Source organism: Rana temporaria, chromosome 2 (genome assembly GCF_905171775.1).
Source record: "Rana temporaria chromosome 2, aRanTem1.1, whole genome shotgun sequence".
Lineage (NCBI taxonomy): Eukaryota > Metazoa > Chordata > Amphibia > Anura > Ranidae > Rana > Rana temporaria.
Genome location: NC_053490.1, coordinates 1955967 through 1975916, shown reverse-complemented (window position 1 = coordinate 1975916; position 19950 = coordinate 1955967). Strand labels below are relative to the sequence as shown.

Genomic DNA, 19950 nt, shown 5'->3' with positions numbered 1-19950 from the left:
AAACAAAGACATTCACATGTGGATGCAAAAAAAAAAGTTCAAACATCTGGATAGATGGCATCAGCAAGAGAACGGGTTTATTCTAGCAAGAGAACGCGGAAAAAACAAGAGGAAATAAACGACACACTATATAGTTAAAATGACGAATGTGCCATATCACAAACAAACGAGAGTTTTACCTGAACGAGTGCTCCCATCCCCTTATTTTGTCTGAGCATGCGCGTGGTTCTTATCCGCGGATAATGTGTACTAACCAACGGATCTATCCGTCGGATAGATTCGCAGCGGATAGATTTGTTTAACATCTCAACAAATATTCGATCTGCTGAAAAGCCATTCGACGGAGAAATATCCGCGGAAACAGATCCGCTGGAGTGTACACACCATAGAATATATCCGCTGAAACCCATTTGCGCGGATTTATCCGCGGATGGATTCTATCGTGTGTATGGGGCCTCAAGAAGGTACTAAAAAGAGAAGTGTCATTGGGATTCCATGGCATGACTTTAGCTGAATATTATAAAGCACAGAGTGTTCCAAGGGGCCCTGCAAGTTAAACTGTTACTAAGTTTCCACATAACGGGGACAAAGGTCTGTTTGTACAAGTTTTATACACGGCTCCATTCATCTCAGAGCTTTAACTCTTTCCTTCCTCCAGGAGGAACAATCGGCTCCGGCTCTACAGATCACACGGGTGTCAGCGGAGAAGCTGAAAGAGTTAAAGGTAAAATGTCTGAAGTCTAAACGTCTACTAATCAGACGTACTCTTGGAGCGTCACCTACACAACATTCTCACCTCGTCCATCTAGACGGGTCACTAGAACTTCTTCTACAGACTCTGACCCATCACTTCCCTCCTCTGCTAGAGGCACTTTATTAGGATCTATAGAGGGACAACACCGGCCTGGTTTTCTACATCGGAATGAAGGAAACAGCAGAGATACGGCCACAGAGGAGATAGGAAACATCAACTCTACAACAAGTCATCTGCCACTCAGCCAACCTTCCCAACAGAGGATTCCTCATCACCAGAAAGAGACGCAATTCTCACCTTCTCCTCCGCTGAACTGACATCGGGTAAGATGGACCTTCTGGGGAAAGGTTTGGCCTTTAGCTCTAAAGTTCTAATGAAGACGTTTTTGTTGGCACCGGACTTGTAGAGATATTTTAGGAATATTGATAGATTGAAGGTAGATTATTCTCCGAGAGGCGATATTGAGGGATCATCTGTAGTAACACCACTGAGTAGGTCTGTCTTAGGTTTACAGACACAATAGAAGTTTCCACCGCCCACTACATATGCAGCAGCAGAAATGTCTCTTCATTTGGAGGATAAAGATGGGAAAGTATTACAGGATATAATCAGGAACTATGGGGTCCTCTCCTAATAATGTAACCATTGAAGAGAAAGGGGCATTGCCATCATTAGCAGCAAGGTGAGATATAACATTGAAGCCAGCTGATAAGGCGGGATGGGTTGTCATTTTGGACATCGGGGTGATTGGTAGGGATGAACTTCGAGTTCAAGTCGAACTCATGTTCGACTCGAACATTGCCTGTTCGGCGAACAACGAACAATTTGGGGTGTTCGCGGCAAATTCGAAAAGCCGCGGAACACCCTGTTAAAGTCTATGGGAGAAATCTAAAGTGTTAATTTTAAAGGCTAATATGCAAGTTGTTGTCCTAAAAAGTGTTTGGGGACCTGGGTCCTGTCCCAGGGGGAGTGTTTGGGGACCCGGGTCCTGTCCCAGGGGACATGTATCAATGCAAAAAAAAGTTTTAAAAATGGCAGTTTTTTCAGGAGCAGTGATTTTAATAATGCTAAAAGTGAAACAATAAAAGTGAAATATTCCTTTAAATTTTGTACCTAGGGGGGGTGTAAAGTCAGCATGTGAAATAGCGCATGTTTCCCGTACATTGAACTGTCCCTGCACAAAGTGTCATTTCTGAAAGATTTAAAACCGGCTTTGCGGCTATAATGAATTGTCGGCTCTTACAATTCTGACAGGATTAATTCATAAAGAAAAAAAAAAAGTGTGTGGGGGTTCCCCCAAATTAAATTACCAGGCCCTTCAGGTCTGGAATGGATATTAAGGGGAACCCCGCCGTAAAAAAAAAAAAAATGACGTAGGGTTCCCCGCAAATATCCATACCAGGCCCTTCAGGTCTGGTGTGGATTTTAATGGGAAAAAATGGTGTGGAGTTCCCCTAAAAATCCACACCAGACCCTTATCCGAGCACGTTAACCTGGCCGGCCGCAGAAAAGAGGGGGGGACAGAGTGCGGCCCCCCCTCTCCTGAACCGCACCAGGCCACATGCCCTCAACATGGGGAGGATGTCCCCATGTTGATGGGGACAAGGGCCTCATCCCCACAACCCTTGCCCGGTGGTTGTGGGGGTCTGCGGGCGGGGGGGCTTATCAGAATCTGGAAGACCCCTTTAACAAAGGGGACCCCCAGATCCTGCCCCCCCTATGTGAATTGGTAATGGGGTACACTGTACCTCTACCATTTCACGAAGGAAGTGTAAATAGTTAAAAAAAAACACACAAACACCGTATAAAAAAATCCTTTAATAATAATAATAAAAAAAAAATCCAACGATGTGAATCCACTCTCGGCCCGGCCCCCGCTCCAACGTTGTCTTCTATCCAGCGACGGATGATCTCTCCAGCGACGGGTGATCAGCGGCCCAGTCCAGCGATGAGAAGATCCATCCGTCCAGAGTGCAGCAGGGGAGCTCCTCTCTCCGCTGGACACAGCCCAGCGGAATGACGCGCTGGAGCTGTGACATTTCTTATATAGGGGAAGCGGCCACCCGTCACGTGACCCCGCCCCCTCTGACGCACCCTCGTACGTCACTGGGAAAGACCCTGAAAGACCGGTCTTTACAATTAGATTTAGGGAAACAAGGATGTCCCCATGTTGATGGGGACACGGGCCTCATCCCCACAACCCTGGCCGGTGGTTGTGGGGGTCTGCGGGCTGGGGGGCTTATCAGAATCTGGAAGACATCTTTAACAAAGGGGACCCCCAGATCCTGCCCCCCCATGTGAATGAGTAATGGGGTACATTGTGATACAGGTGATCAATCCCTCAGTGTCTGGCTACCTTGATCCCCGGTGGTCTGTCCAGGCCCTTTTGGACCGCCAGCCTCTCAATGGCGCTCCTCAGAAGGACTCCCCACGAACATCTGTAACGCTTAGGCCCGGTACACACGAGCAAACATGTACGATGAAAGCGGTCCGTCGGACCGTTTTCACCGTACATGCCTGCCAGAGGGCTTCTGTACGATGGTTGTACTAACCATCGTACAGAAGTCCGCGCCTAAACAATACGCGGGGCGTGTCCGCGTCGTCGCCGCGACGATGACACGGCGATGACGCGGCGACGTGGGCGGGCCTGCCATTTAAAGGCTTCCACGCATGCGTCGCTCGGACATGTACGGTAGGTCTGTACTGACGACCGTACATGTCCGAGCGGGCAGGATTCCAGGGGACGGTTTTAAAACAAGTCCAGGAATATTTGTCTGCTGGGAAAAGGCCCGGCGGGCAAATGTTTGCTGGAATTCGGCCCGCTCGTGCCTACACACGACCGAACATGTATGCTGAAACTGGTCCGCAGACCAGTTTCAGCATACATGTTTGGTCGTGTGTACGGGGCCTTAGGATCTTCAAAGGTGGGAACTTAGTCACCCACTGGGTCCACGTCGCTGCTCAAATGTTCCAGGCCAACATGGTCCCGTAAACTAGGAACACCGCGTGGCACGCATGCCCCGGCCAGGTAGGTCATAACGCCGGGGCGCCGTGATGTGGCCATCCTAAAGGTGGGTGCCACACTGGACGAAAGAAGAACCCAGAACCAATGGCATCTGCCCCATAAATACCCTCCCCCAGCATGCACAGCGAGGCCAAACCCTCCTGTCTGGCTGCTGGGGAAGAGCACCCAAACCTTGACTCCACTGCTGCCACCTACTGCACAGGGGTGGGAAGAACACCCCAGTGCAACAGAATAACCCCACAGCACAGCCAAGCTGAGACAGAGACTCTGTTTTGCACACAACAATTTGGATCAGAGTTTAACTACTCTCTGATCTACCTCTGAATTTAACTAACACCAGTACTATAAAGTAACCAGGCGCTACAGCTCTATACATGTATAGGAGTATAAAGAGGACCTGTCATGGCCCTATACATGTATATAGGAGTATAAAGAGGACCTGTCATGGCTCTATACATGTATATAAGAGTATAAAGAGGACCTGTCATGGCTCTATACATGTATAGAGGAGTATAAAGAGGACCTGTCATGGCCCTATACATGTATATAGGAGTATAAAGAGGACCTGTCATGGCTCTATACATGTATATAGGAGTATAAAGAGGACCTGTCATGGCTCTATACATGTATATAGGAGTATAAAGAGGACCTGTCATGGCTCTATACATGTATATAGGAGTATAAAGAGGACCTGTCATGGCTCTATACATGTATATAGGAGTATAAAGAGGACCTGTCATGGCTCTATACATGTATATAGGAGTATAAAGAGGACCTGTCATGGCTCTATACATGTATAGGAATATAAAGAGGACCTGTCATGGCTCTATACATGTATATAGGAGTATAAAGAGGACCTGTCATGGCTCTATACATGTATATAGGAGTATAAAGAGGGCCTGTCATGTCTCTATACATGTATATAGGAGTATAAAGGGGACCTGTCATGGCTCTATACATGTATATAGGAGTATAAAGAGGACCTGTCATGGCTCTATACATGTATATAGGAGTATAAAGAGGACCTGTTATGGCTCTATACATGTATATAAGAGTATAAAGAGGACCTGTCATGGCTCTATAGATGCATATAGGAGTATAACGAGGGCCTGGCATGGCTCTATAGATGTATGTAGGAGTATAAAGAGGACCTGTTATGGCTCTATACATGTATAAAGGAGTATAAAGAGGACCTGTCATGGCTCTATACATGTATATAGAAGTATAAAGAGGACCTGTCATGGCTCTATACATGTATATAGGAGTATAAAGAGGACCTGTTATGGCTCTATACATGTATATAAGAGTATAAAGAGGACCTGTCATGGCTCTATAAGATTCAGAGTATCAGAGATAATATTGAAAATATGAATTACTCTGAATCTATACCTGTGTCTCTCAGGGCATCGTCCTCTGCGCTTGATCCCTGCATTGCACAGCCGATGAAGGACGCCTGTGAGACCCTGGCCCCTTTTATAACAGACATTGTAAGCACATCTTTTTCATCTGGAGTGGTGCCAAGTATTCTGAAGCAGGCGGTGGTTATACCCCTGCTTAAGAAATCTAACTTGCCGCGCTCCATGCTCAGTAACAATCGACCTATTTCCACCTTACCGTTCCTTGCCAAGATCATGGAAAGAGCAGCGGTATGGCAGTATCAGCCTCACTTGGAATCTAACAACATCTTTGATGACCTCCAGTCAGGATTCCGACCTGGCAGAGGCTCTGAAACGGCCTTGGTTAAAGTTCAGGATGATCTCCTCTGGTCCTTGGATAGGAATGACACCTCGGTCTTAGTACTTCTGGATCTGTCGGCAGCTTTTGATACCATCGATCACATCAGACTGTTGGAAAGACTAGGGGCTGTGGCTGGCACTGATGGTACTGCATTGGCATGGATGGCCTCATTTCTGCAGGAGAGAGTTCAGCGGGTAAGATTGGGACCGTATTACTCTGCTGATAGCTCTCTCTCCTGTGGGGTCCCTCAGGGGTCGGCATTATCACCCATCCTATTTAACATCTACATGAGACCATTGTTGTACATCATACGTCGCCACAACCTCCTTTTCCACGTCTACGCTGACGACACCCAGATATACTTTCGCCTTCCCAGGACCAACGAGAGGAAAGTGGATCTTGCCTCTTGTTTGGAGGAGATTAGAACCTGGATGGGAGCCAACTATCTCAAACTTAAAGGCTCCAAAACTGAAAATATGATCTTCAGTAACCATGATTGCCCTAGTAAGATGCCCGACTGGCCTGACTCTTTTAAACCGAGCCCGGTACCAGTCACCAAGGTCAGGGACCTGGGGGGTCATCTCTGATTCTAAGTTGACACTGCGTAGCCAGGTAAATCAGGTGGTAAGTTCATGCCACTTCCACTCGAGACTCCTGAGATCTACGTTTCGCTTTATCGATGACTCTGATAAAATCTCCATGGTCAATGCAATGGTTGATAGTCAACTTGATTACTGCAATGCCCTGTATATGGGTGTGTCTAAGAACATCTTACACAAGTTCCAGCTTGTTCAGAATGCCGCTGCTAGGCTACTCACCTGGGGAGCGGAGCGGGAGGAGCGGGCAGGCGTCAATTTGCCTCACAGTCAGGCCCGGATTTACACCCTTTGCTGCCCCAATGCCGCTGATTGAGAAGCGTGGGAGGGGGGGATGTGCTGCCGAAAGTCCTGACATATCACCTCTCCCTCCTTCTCTGCAGCGGAGGCTGAGGGGGGGGGGGGGGTGCTGCCGAAAGTCCTAGTGACTTCTCACCTCCCCTGGCAGCCTTAGGCCTGGGGGGCAAGTCCAGTCAAGTGGCCCTTAGAGCGTGGGAAAGTGATGGATCGAGGAAAACAGTCCTAGATTCTTCATGATCACAAGAGTGGGGGAGGACAATGTGGTCCTCCAGAGCCCCTGGCAGGGGCTGACTGGCATCTTTTGGTACATTATTATTTACGCATCAGAGTCTGCACAGAGGCCCCCTTACATCAGAGTCTGCACAGAGGCCCCCATTACATCAGAGTCCGCACAGAGGCCCCCCATTACATCAGAGTCCGCACAGAGGCCCCCCCATTACATCAGAGTCCGCACAGAGGCCCCCCATTACTTTAGAATCTGCACAGAGGCCCCCTTTACATCAAAGTCCGCACAGAGGCCCCCATTACATCAGAGTCCGCACAGAGGCCCCCCATTACATCAGAGTCCGCACAAAGGCCCCCCATTACATCAGAGTCTGCACAGAGGCCCCCCATTAATTTAGAATCTGCACAGAGGCCCCCTTTACATCAAAGTCCGCACAGAGGCCCCCATTACATCAGAGTCCTCACAGAGGCCCCCCATTACATCAGAGTCTGCACAGAGGCCCCCTTTACATCAGAGTCTGCACAGAGGCCCCCATTACATCAGAGTCTGCACAGAGGCCCCCATTACATCAGAGTCTGCACAGAGCCCCCATTACATCAGAGTCTGCACAGAGGCCCCCATTACATCAGAGTCTGCACAGAGGCCCCCATTACATCAGAGTCTGCACAGAGCCCCCATTACATCAGAGTCTGCACAGAGGCCCCCATTACATCAGAGTCCGCACAGAGGCCCCCTTTACATCAAAGACTGCACAGAGGCCCCCTTTACAGTCATCAGAGTTGGCACAGAGGCCCCCCATTACATCAGAGTCCGAACAGAGGCCCCCCTTTACATCAGAGTCCACACAGAGGCCCCCTTTACATCAGAGTCTGCACAGAGAGCCCCCTTACATCAGAGTCCACACACAGGCCTCCCTTACATCAGAGTCCGCACACAGGCCCCCTTACATCAGAGTCTGCACAGAGAGCCCCCTTACATCAGAGTCCGCACACAGGCCCCCTTACATCAGAGTCCACACAGAATTTCCACTTGCACTGTAAGGGGAGCTCTGTGGACTCTAATGTAAATGGGAACTCTGATTTAAGGGGGAATCTGATGTAAGGGGTGTTCTGGGAAACTTGATTTAAGGGGGCATGCTGTGGACTCTGGTGTAAAGGGGGTCTCTGTTCACCAAAGCCTGCCTGAGAGAGGGTGAGCTTACCAGGATGGAGGCCGTGACCAGTGCAGTGTTAACATCTCTCCTCTCCCCCCCTTCTCTTCCCCGCGGATTGAGAATCAGGGGGTGCTACCGAAAGTACTGACATCCTGATGCACCTCTCCCTGCTCCTCTCTCCTCTGCAGTGGGCGGGGAAGAAGGGGGGCGCGGTGCCACCCCTGCATCCACACTAAACCTACACACCTTGGTGTGCATTAGCCTCATGGAACGGGATGGCGGGCGGGCGGCTTATTTGCCACCCCCCTGACCCACTGCCCCACCAAGACAGGTAAGTGCCGGGCAGGCGGGGCACAGTATCAACAATTGATGGGCACACTGGCAGCAATTGATGGGCACATTAGCGGCAATTGATGGGCACAGTGACAGCAATTGATGGGTACAGTAGCTGTGTTTGATGGCATAGTGGCACCAATTTATGGGTACAGTGGCTGTGTTTGATGGCACAGTGACTGTGTTTGATGGGCACAGTGGCTGTGTTTGATGGGCACAGTGTCTGCGTTTTATGGCACAGTGTCTGCGTTTGATGGGCACAGTAGCTGCATTTGATGGCACAGTGGCTGTGTTTGATGGGCACAGTGGCTGCATTTGATGGGCACAGTAGCTGCGTTTGATGGGCACAGTGGCTGTGTTTGATGGGCACAGTGTCTGCGTTTGATGGCACAGTGTCTGCGTTTGATGGGCACAGTGTCTGCGTTTGATGGGCACAGTGGCTGCGTTTGATGGGCACAGTGTCTGCGTTTGATGGGCACAGTGGCTGCATTTGATGGGCACAGTAGCTGGGTTTGATGGGCACAGTGTCTGCGTTTGATGGGCACAGTGGCTGCGTTTGATGGCACAGTGTCTGCGTTTGATGGGCACAGTGTCTGCGTTTGATGGGCACAGTAGCTGGGTTTGATGGGCACAGTGTCTGCGTTTGATGGGCACAGTGGCTGCGTTTGATGGCACAGTGTCTGCGTTTGATGGGCACAGTGTCTGCGTTTGATGGGCACAGTGGCTGCGATTGATGATTTTTTTGTCAGTTTGATTGCCCCCCAAAATTTTGAGCACCAGCTGCCAATAGTCCCGTGATGTACTCCAAGAAAATAATTTTACAGGTAAGTATGACGGAAAAATCCTAATTTCCTCTACTGGGCGATTAGTGCCAACAGTACCTTGGAAAAGACCCCGGGTGATATTGTTACCCTGAATGGCAGGGAGATGAAATAGAGTTGACCTGCTGCAAACCTCAAAAACTTTTGAAAGTGTTGGTCTATAGGAATGTAGAAGTACGGATCCTTCAGATCTAAGGAGACAGTCTCATCCAGAGATCTCAGTTATGTGTTATGTAGTCTCACTTCTCTAGTCGCAATGTACTGATCGCATACAGTGCTTATCAATGGCAATTTTTTCCATTTGGCACGGCTGCCTCGGCTCACAGTCCAATTGTTTTTCTTATTTATTTTTTATTAAATATTTTTATATATATAATGTATTATTCTTTCACCATTTGTTTCTGTTTTAGTTGTTCGAATGGATTCCCAACTATTAATGTGCTTTGTCCTTTTACTGGGGTCTTTTACACTTCTCTTCTTCTTTTCCCTTTTTTGTTTATCTGCTTTTTGTTTCTTTTATCTTTTTTGTGTTGTTTTATACTTTTCAGCGATTTAGACACAGCGCCATCTGGTGTCTGCTCTCCATACTGCACCCTCTGTAATGATCAGTGCTGTTACTTTAGTGATCCTCCCTATGAGAGAAATACAGGAAATACCAGTGTGGGCGTGTACCAAATGTAACGTTGTGTATTTTTTTCCAGTTTTCAGCCATTTTAGATCTGGTTCCAGGAAGTTCAACAGCTTCTCAGTCTCCATCTTGAACACACAGCCACCAGCATGAGATTTTCTCCATATCACACCACACAGGTAAGTCAGGTATATATCCTATTCATGGTACAGGGCTCCTGTCCCTCTATAGCAGTGTTTCTCAACTCCAGTCCTCAAGGCTCCCCAACAGGTCATGTTTTCAGGCTTTCCATTATTTTGCACAGGTGATTTGATCAGTTTCACTGCCTTAGTAATTACCACAGCCATTTCATCTGAGGTAAATCCTGAAAACATGACCTGTTGGGGCGCCTTGAGGACTGGAGTTGAGAAACACTGCTCTATAGACATTTCAATCATATATATATATATATATATATATATATATATATATATATATATATATATATATATAGCGAGAGTATTTCCACACATTGGCCGGGATTCAGAAAGAACTTACGCCGACGTATCTACTGATACGTCGCGTAAGTCCATGGATGCGCCGTCGTATCTTTGCGCCGTACCCACAAACCTAGATACGCCAGAAAATAGGCTTCTTCCGACCAACGTAACGTTCCTACGCCGGCGTATCGTGGGTACATATTTACGCTGGACGCATCTGGCGCTCCCATTGATTTCCTATTCAAATATGCAAATGAGGGAGATACGGCGATTCAGAAATGTACGTGCGCCCGGCGCAGGCTACGCGCGGTGCGCGTACGTTGTACGTCTGGCCTGAAGTTACCCCTCATAAAGCAGGGGTAACTCTGCACCACACTTGCACAGGTCAGCTGGAGAGCAGCTGCAGCAGCACCGTTACGGACGAGCTGAGCAACCACACTTGCAGGGCAACACATCCGTATGCCAACATGCCAGGGGCAGCGGTGGTCATAGCACTACTGCGTCTACAGGCACGGAGGAGGGCACGGGAGAGGATCTACCGAACGCGCATGAATGTCTTTGGCATGGGGGATTCGGAGGTGTATCGCATCTTCAGATTAAGCCCTGCTGCCATCCTGGAATTAGCCACAACCCTGCATGATGACATCACCAGCAAGACACGCCGCGTACATGCAGTGCAGCCACTGGTCAAGGTCCTGGCAACACTGCATTTCCTTGCCAGTGGATCTTTTCAGCGTATAAGTGGAGTCGTGGCTGGGATGTCACAATCCACCATGAGCAGATGTGTGCACCAGGTTGTCCCCGCAATCCTCAGACACATGTCCCACCATGCATGAGATACGAAGAGAGGAAATGGATAGCCGCACTCCAATAACCAAAAAGGTTGTATTTTTATTCAAACGAACAGCAAATGCATCACTTCACAAGGTCACAGCAAAGGAACAGGGGAACAGCCGACGCGTTTCACACTGAGCTAGTGCTTAATCATGTCCCACCACATCATGCACCAGTGATCGGGCACGCCCCCCTGAAGACGTTCTACCAAACGAAACGTACGTCGGAGGCGGACCCGGTCACGTGACGTGCCCCCCCTGCCCCCCTGCTCGTGGAGCTGTTAGCTGGGACGCCAGGCTATGCTACGGTGGTAGCATTAGAATCGAACGACCCACACACCAATCGTACCGCAAGCTAGCGGTGACACGCTTGCAGTCCCAGTGCCGGGTAGGCACCCCTACAGTAAGAGGCCAATTTGGCTGTTTGTTTGTTTTTTCTATTTTGTATTTTAATCAATTTTATCAAAGCAATATCACACTATTGGCACCTCCATTGCCTTTTTTTCATATCCTAACTGGAATTTCCTGGGACGAGGCTAAGATCTGTCTCCTGTTCGATGTGTATACAGGCACAATCCTGCATAGGCTCATTTGACTAGCTTTTTTAACTAAACTAGTCTATCTCCTCTGGTAAGCGCATCCTTTTCTCATCAGCACAGATAATGGGTGTTTAAGAAGACTGGAATGTGGTGGTGGTATTTTCCTTTTCTCACTAAAAAGCAATTTAAATCAACTAAGAAGAATTCCTTTCACCTTTTTGTGACACCAACTTTCGTGACACAATATTTGACACAAGATTGGGACTTAATGTCATGTGCTCATGACATAGAGACATTTATGATGTTTTGCAATTTATTTTAGATTTTGTATTTATTTATGGTAAAATCTTCTTTTACAGGATCACTTTATTTATCTATTAGTAATTTATCACTGAGTGGTCTAGCGCCCTCTATCTAAATTTTCATTCATTACAATCAGTATTGTTCATGAGGTGCAGCTTTTTTAATTTTTCTTTGTAATTTATTTGTATTCCTTATACATATATATATATATATATATATATATTTTTTTGGCACTGAATTTCACCTTTTGTCCTTCTGTATCTTGCTGGTCGTGCCACTCTGTGCCCCATGGAGGCATGCATTGTACTTGGAGGTGGCATCGATGACAATTGCCTTCTCCTCAGGACTATAATTTTTCTTCCTCCTCTCCCTCCCAGTCACTGTTGCAGACATGACTCCAAAGATAAAAGTACTAACACCAAAAACTGCTGGTGTACTTTTGCGCTCAACGGGCGCATGTCCGGGTGTATTTATGCACTGGGCATAGGCGGTGGGCCGGCGTATCTTAGGGGTTATGCCGGGCGTAGTTGTGAGCATGTGCAGAGGGGTGCAGGCCAGACGTCCACGTCACAGCACATGTGCCAGTTAAGATACGCCTGACGTAAACCACTGCGACAAGCTCGGACCATCATTTGCATGGGGTGACGCCCACTTACGCTGGCCTATGCCTTCGAAAATATGTTACGCTGGCGCATCTTGGTGAGTAATGGCTTTCTGAATACACTGCATGCCTCTCCACGCTGCTCCGGCATAGTGTAAAAAAGATACGCTACGCCGGCATAAATATGCGCCAATGTATCTGAATCCTGGCCTTTGTCTCTGTCGGTCACCCTGATAAAGAAGGTCACCACTCTCTGTAAACATTGATGGAACTTTTGTGCTGATCTGGGACTTCTGAATCTACTTCTCGGTATCAGTGTTCTCTTCATTGCTGGACATTAAGGCTGTGTTCACATACATGCAAATTGGACTCTGGTCCGGACGCACCTGGAGTATGCCGTCCAGTTCTGGGCACTAGTCCTCAGGAAGGATGTACTGGAAATGGAGAGAGTACAAAGAAGGGCAACAAAGCTAATAAAGGGTCTGGAGGAGGAATGGAGGATATTAGTGATGAGGAAAAGTTGTGAGCAATGAACGTATTCTCTCTGGAGAAGAGACGATGAGAGGGGATATGATTTCAATTTACAAATACCGGACTGGTGACCCCACAATAGGGATAAAACTTTTTCGCGGAAGGGAGTGTAACCACTTGCCGACTGCCGAACACAAATATACGTCGACACAATTACATGGGTAGGCAAATGGGTGTATCTGTACGTCCCTTTAATTTTGTCTCCCAGCGCGCGTCATGTGCCTCGTGAGTGTGCTAGAGGTCCCGGGAACTCAATGTTCCCGGGTGGCCCGCGATTGTGGTCGGCAAAGGCAGAACAGGGGAATATCTTTCTAAACAGGCTATTCCCCTGTTCTGCCTAGTGACTAGGGTGACCACATTTCCAAACTACCATTCAGGGACACCTCCCCCTTTCCCAAAATTCAGCTTGTGCTGTATAAGGATGTCAGGACCTGGACTTGAACCTGGGACCTCTTCTCTGTCCGGCATTGTCTTTTCCCACTGAGCTATATGAGATGCTGGACAGTTCCCTGCCTGATCTGCTGGATAAACCTATCTGATCCATTAGACTACTCTGCTTGGTGTCTTGATTGCAACTGAACCTTGAACTCTTTGCTCCTCCCACAGACTTCCTATAAAAGCCTTGTCTCAGCACTTCCTCTTTGCCAGGTTATTGTGCCTTCCCAGCCAGTGCCTTGTGATTTGTCTGCGCTTCTGCCATTTGTATCTGCAACTACCTGTGTTTGACCCTCGGCCTGTTCCTGTACTACTCTGATGCCTGATCCCAACCTGCAACCACCAGTGTTTGACCCTCGGCCTGTTCCTGTACTACTCTATTGCCTGATGCCTGCTCTGCAACTGCTGTAGCAATTGGCCTTCGCGCCCGATGCCTGATTGTGACAAAGGATGAGCTCCAGCGTGTTCACATGGTACACATGCAGAGTCCGCCAGGAAGTCCACACGGCACTGCACTAATCACAGGCAGGGAGACATTTCTCGATCTTTGCAGCCGAGCATCGGGACAATGTCTCCTTGCCTGTGATTAGCACAGCGCCGTGCAAACTTCCTGGCGGGCTCTGCACGTGTACTATGCGAACACACTGGAGATCATCCTTAGTGCTGTAACACAGCACAGTCATTTGACACAAGAGGCGGGATTTATGATTTCTCCAATCACAAGCAGGGGGCGGGGAATGTGCTCCTCCAGGCATCCCCGGCCAGGACAAGTACTGTCAGTGAGTAAAGCAGTGATGTGGCAGCCTTTTTTGGGGCCATCAGATCGGCCCCGGGGGGGTGGCTGTGTCAGTTTCATTCCGGAACACTGTATTGTCCTGGAATGAATGTGCCCGGGACAGACCTGCAAAATGCGGACTGTCCCGGGCAATCCGGGACACTTGGTCACCCTACAAGTGGGCAATGAGCATGTGTTGCCTTGGTTCAGACTGGGCCGCGAGCTGGTGTTTCATTTAGTTTTCCCCTCCAGAGAGAGGTGAATAATGAAGCTAATCAACATATGGAGAGCAAAGTAAGAATCAGACTAATTATTCACTAGATGTACAAGGTTCTCCAGCATGAAGTAACTATTTACTATCTCTGCCATCATTTGGACAGAGGCTGATATTACCTTTGGTTCAGACAGGACCAGGAGTTAGTGTTTCCCTTTGTTTTTACTGGGTTAGGATTTGGTGTTTCCCTTGGTTCAGACTGGGATAGAGGCTGATATTACAGTTGGTTCATGCTGGGATGGGAGATGATGTTTCTATTTGTTCAGACTGGACCAGCAGCTGGTAATTCCATTGGTTCAGACTGGGCCAAGAACTGGTGTTTTTCCTGGTTCAGATTGGACCACAAGCTCATGTTTCCCTTGGTTCAGACTGGTTATAGAGCTGGTGTTTCTCTTGGTTCAGACTGGGATAGAGGCTGATATTACCGTTGGTTCATGCTGGGATGGGAGATGATGTTTCTATTTGTTCAGACTGGTTATAGAGCTGGTGTTTCCCTTGGTTCAGAGTGGGCCAGGAGCCAGTGTTTCTCTTGGTTCAGACTAGGCCAGGAGCCGGCGTTTCTCTTGGTTCAGACTAGGCCAGGAGCCGGTGTTTCTCTTGGTTTTCACCTCCAGGGAAAGGAGAATAGTGAATCTAGAGGACATATGGAGAGCAAAAGAAGAATCAGACTAATTGTTCACTAGACATACAAGGTTCTCCGGCATGAAGTAATGATTTACGATCTTAGCCATGAGTTTGGCCGTTACTCTCTGTGCCAATATATGGATTGTTATGTATGAACGCCTGAGACAGTTGTAATAGAGATCCGTTGATCTCCTCGGCTTATACCAGTAGCTGTCTGTTAAACCGCAAGTTCCTGTTCACGTCTTCACCAGTTCCTGCTTCTTCTGAGATCCTCGAATATTTCCTTTTAGTAAAACTGACTTTCCTCTCCAGCAGTCTATATAATGATTTGTGAGACGGAGAATGGAAGGAGACTACGGACACCGATGTGTCTCTCTGGGGTTACTATTCACAGAATAAGATCTTATAAAACACGTAAAGAAGATTTTCTGTAAGATCTGACCTCGGTGTGAGTATTTAGGAGAGAAGTGCCGATCATTACAGCCGTTGCCTGGAGGGGAAGGAGAGACGTGAGGGTTGGTGGAACCCGGACTGCAGAGTCCTGGAATTCGGTGCTTGGATGTGATATGTGTGAGTACTCCTGGGAGAGACGGGGTTAACCATACACAATCCGGAGGATGGGAAGGATAGACCTCCATTCATGTAGGGGGCAGTACTGGGCTGAGAACCTCAGGGGGCCCTGGAACCTGTATGTTATGTGGGGACCCAACTGCTAATAACGGCCATGAGAAGACAGCCCGGGTACCGCCCACATGGGTGTCACCACTCCGATGTACCAACAACATGGAACATAAAGAGAAGACAAAGGTTGGATTTAGGACCTGTCTTATCATCTTTGTAACATCATTAGGAGGAAACATTATGTATATCTCTTTGTCATGGACCTTGGAATGCGGAAGTGTTCCTCCTTGAAATCTGTTACACAGTGGGGGGTCTTCTGCTCTGTCTTAAGGCTCCAGACGGCTCCATTGTTCTGTGTCTGGCTATTGTGTACATTTATTGCCCCCTGGGGCTTCTGTCTCATTACACATAACAGTCCTTTTAATCAAGCTATCGGACCAATCCCTGCTGACTCATTTTCAAGTCCCCATTTGCATGGCTACGAGGACCTGAAGGAGGACTCCATGTACTTTACAATTGACCAATAGGAAAGCGGTTGTTGGGGGCGGGATGTTCCAAATTCTGTATAAAAGTGTGTTGTGTGCTTCCAATAAAGGACTTCCTGTTTTGAACTTACATACAGCCTGCCTGGTGTTTGCTCTAATGGATACCAAACGGCACATAGCTGTAGTTCGGATCCCGGAGCCTTGGATGACCGAACCCTCAGACGTTGCAATCTGCAAGCTGACTCAATAGTAGCAGAGGAGTGTCGGGAGAGCGGAAGCGAGCGAGCAAGGGTCTTGTTACACTTCTCATCTTAGTATTATGAGTATGTGTGTATGCATGTGGAGGACTACAAGTCCCAGCATGTCCTGTATACATTTTATATTATACGCAGGAGGACTACAAGTCCCAGCATGTCCTGTATACATTGTATATTATAGAGTGGAGGACTACAAGTCCCAGCATGTCCTGTATACATTTTATATTATACGCAGGAGGACTACAAGTCCCAGCATGTCCGGTATACATTGTATATTATACACCGGAGGACTACAAGTCGCAGCATGTCCTGTATACATTGTATATTATACACAGGAGGACTACAAGTCCCAGCATGTCCTGTATACATTGTATATTATACACAGGAGGACTACAAGTCCCAGCATGCCCTGTATACATTGTATATTATACACCGGAGGACTACAAGTCCCAGCATGTCCTGTATACATTGTATATTATAGAGTGGGGGTGATTCTTGTCTGTGTCCCCCCCCCCGGTGTGTATGAAGGTGCCCCTCCCCATGGAGGGTGTTATCTGGAGAGGGCGCTGTCCTAGGAGAAGCTTTTCCTTATCTTGGGGAGTCAGACTTCCCTGTGAAATGTAGAAGAAGGTGGAGGACTCTTCCTGATTGGTGTGTTGGTCGGGGGGGTGTGTCCAGTGGTGGGAGGACGGGGGAGGGGGGGTCTCTTGGTGATGTGCAGACAGCAGTGGAGGGAAGATTTCCCCTCTGAACACAGAGATGTCACTTTCCAGGAACAGCCAATAAAAGTGCCGCCAGGTAAGTGTAAAATATCGGAAGATACAATGAAAGGCGTTATAAAGGCAGAAGGTGCATTCTATGCATAAAGATACAAATCCTTCTGTGTGCCCCTCCCCCCTCAGCCCCCCACTACTTACCTGAGCCCTATCTTTATCCAGCGATGTCCACGAGTCTCTTTGCTGTCTGAGACTCTCTCTCCTGATTTGATGAGACACAGTAGCGGTGCCATTGGCTCCTGATGCTGTCAATCAATGTCAGTTAGCCAATCGGCAGAGGTGATTGTGGGAGGAGGTGGTGGTGGTGTTTTAACATACAATTATAAAAAAAAAGAAAAGTCAGTTTCGGTTTCGGCCTGACATTCTTTTTTATTTCGGTTCTGAAATTTCCATTTCGGTGCACCTCTAAAAAAAAGTTTTAAAAACTGCCGTTTTTTCGGGAGCAGTGATTTTAAAAATGCTTAAAGTGAAACAATAAAAATGAAATATTCCTTTAAATTTCGTACCTGGGGGTGTCTATAATATGTCTGTGAAGTAGCGCATGTTTCCCGTGTTTAGAACAGTCCCTGCACAAAATGACATTTCTAAAGGAAAAAAAGTCATTTAAAACTGATCGCAGCTATAATGAATTGTCGGGTTCCAGCAATACAGATAAAAGTCATTGAAAAAAACGGCAAAAAAAATGTGTGGGGGTCCCCCAAATTCCATACCAGACCCTTATCCGAGCACTAGGGTTGAGCGAACCCGAACTGTAAAGTTCGGGTTCGGTACGGACTTTGGGTTTTTCCCGAACCCGAATAATTGGAAAAAGTTTGGGTTCGGGTTCTTTTTGGCGCGCTGCACGGCAGCCAATCGCCATTCATTTTACTACTGTGACTGGGAACTGATCACAGCCATGCCTACTTATGGCATGGCTGTGATTGGCCAGTGCAGCATGTGACCCAGCATGTGACCAGCCTCTATATTAGATAGAGGCACACAGCACAGATTGTCACTCTGCTTTAGTTATGATAGGGAGAGGCTGCTGCTGCTGCTTAGGGACAGTGTCAGAGAGGTGTATCCTGCTTCAGAAATCTAAACAAGCACTATTTATTCCTGTGACATCTGCTGTGCTTCATATAGTTTAGGAATTTTGTTCAGCTATAGGGACAGCAATCTATAGGTGACTCTGTATATTTCAACAGCACTGCATCTGCCACCACCTGTGATATACTGTGTTTGTGTCCAGTACATAGTTCAGGGACAGGTTCCAGAAATTTTCCTATAGGGACAGTCAGCAATCTATAGGTGACTCTGTATATTTCAACAGCACTGCACCTGCCACCACCTGTGCACCTGTGATACACTGTGTTTGTGTCCAGTACATAGTTGAGGGACAGGTTCCAGACATTTTCCTATAGGGACAGCAATCTATAGGTGACTGTATATTTCACCAGCACTCTACCTGTCCCCTGTGATATACTGTCTGTGCAGTACATTGTTTAGGGCTAGGTTCCTGCTTCTTGCTATAGGTAGAGAAATATATAGGTGAATCTCTACCTATTTCACCATATTACACTATTTTTGTATTTAAAATTTCTCAAAATTAGGGCAAGACCCTAAATTTGAGAAATATGAGGAAAACGTCAAATAAGGGACGTGGCCGCGGTCGTGGTGCTGCTGGTGGAGCTCCTGTTACAGGGAGAGGACGTGGTCGATCTGTGCCAGCTACAAGCACAAGTGAAACACCTTTCTCAGGTGCGAGTAGCCGACAGAGCCTGCAGCGGTATTCGGTTGGGCCTAATCCAGCTCTACGAATGTTGAGGCCAGGAGCAGAACAGGCGGTAGTAGATTGGGTTGCTGACAGTGCCTCCAGTTCCTTCACATTGTTTTCCAACCAGTCTTGTGCTGAAAGCTCAGAGTTGGCGCCTGCAGCCGATGTCCACCATCAGTCTTTCACCTCACCCCTTTGCAATTCAGCCAAACAGTCTGAGCCCCAAAGCATGCAGCAGTCTCTTCTTCTTTTTGATGAGTCTGTTAGCATGTGTTCCCAGGGCCATCCACCTAGCCCAGCCCCAGAAGGGGAAGAGATTGAGTGCACTGATGCCCAACCACTTATATTTCAGGATGAGTACATGGGGGGACCATCACAGCACGTCTTGGATGATGATGAAACACAGTTGCCAACTGCTGGTGCTTTTGCAATTGTGCAGACCGACAAGGAGGGCAGTGGTGAAGACTGGGTGGAAGATGATGTGGAGGACGATGAGGTCCTCGACCCGACATGGAATCAATCTCATGCAGGTGACCCGTGTAGTTCGGAGGAAGAGGCGGTTTTCGCACAGAGCCACCAGCACAGCAGTAGAGGGAGCAGGGTGCCAAAGCGGAGCGTCCGTCCCCTAGACAGTACGCCTGCTACTGCCCAATGCAGCAAGGGACCGAGCACACCAAAGCCAGGTCCAAGGAGTTCCCTAGCGTGGCAGTTCTTCACACAATGTGCTGATGACAAGACACGCGTGGTTTGCATGTTGTGCAATCAGAGCCTGAAGCGAGGCATAAACGTTCTCAACCTGAGCACAACCTGCATGACCAGGCATCTAAGTGCAAAGCACGAGCTGCAGTGGAGTAGACACCTCAAAAACCCAGAAAGGTCTCTGGCTCCTCCTGCTTCCTCTTCTGCATCAGTCTCTGCCTCTTCGTCCACCTCTGTAGTGACAGTGCCACCTGCCATCCCTCAATTAGCGGACCGGCAAGCAACACTACCACCTGGGTCACCAAACATCTCCACAATGTCCCATGGAAGCATTCAGCTCTCTATCTCCCAAACACTGGAGCGGAAGAGGAAGTACCCCCCTACCCACCCGC

At 48.0% G+C, this 19950-nt stretch overlaps 1 protein-coding gene across 1 annotated transcript in view; it reads left to right on the top strand.

The window, feature by feature from the left end:
* Positions 1-642: 642 nt before the first annotated feature.
* The window catches only part of LOC120928777 (zinc finger protein 605-like), a 38008-nt gene continuing 18700 nt past the window's right edge, over positions 643-19950 (top strand). Inside the window, exons 1-2 of the mRNA XM_040339767.1 lie at positions 643-1077; positions 9654-9752. The gene's annotated coding sequence lies outside the window, so the exon portion shown is untranslated. The remainder of the gene's footprint in view (positions 1078-9653; positions 9753-19950) is intronic.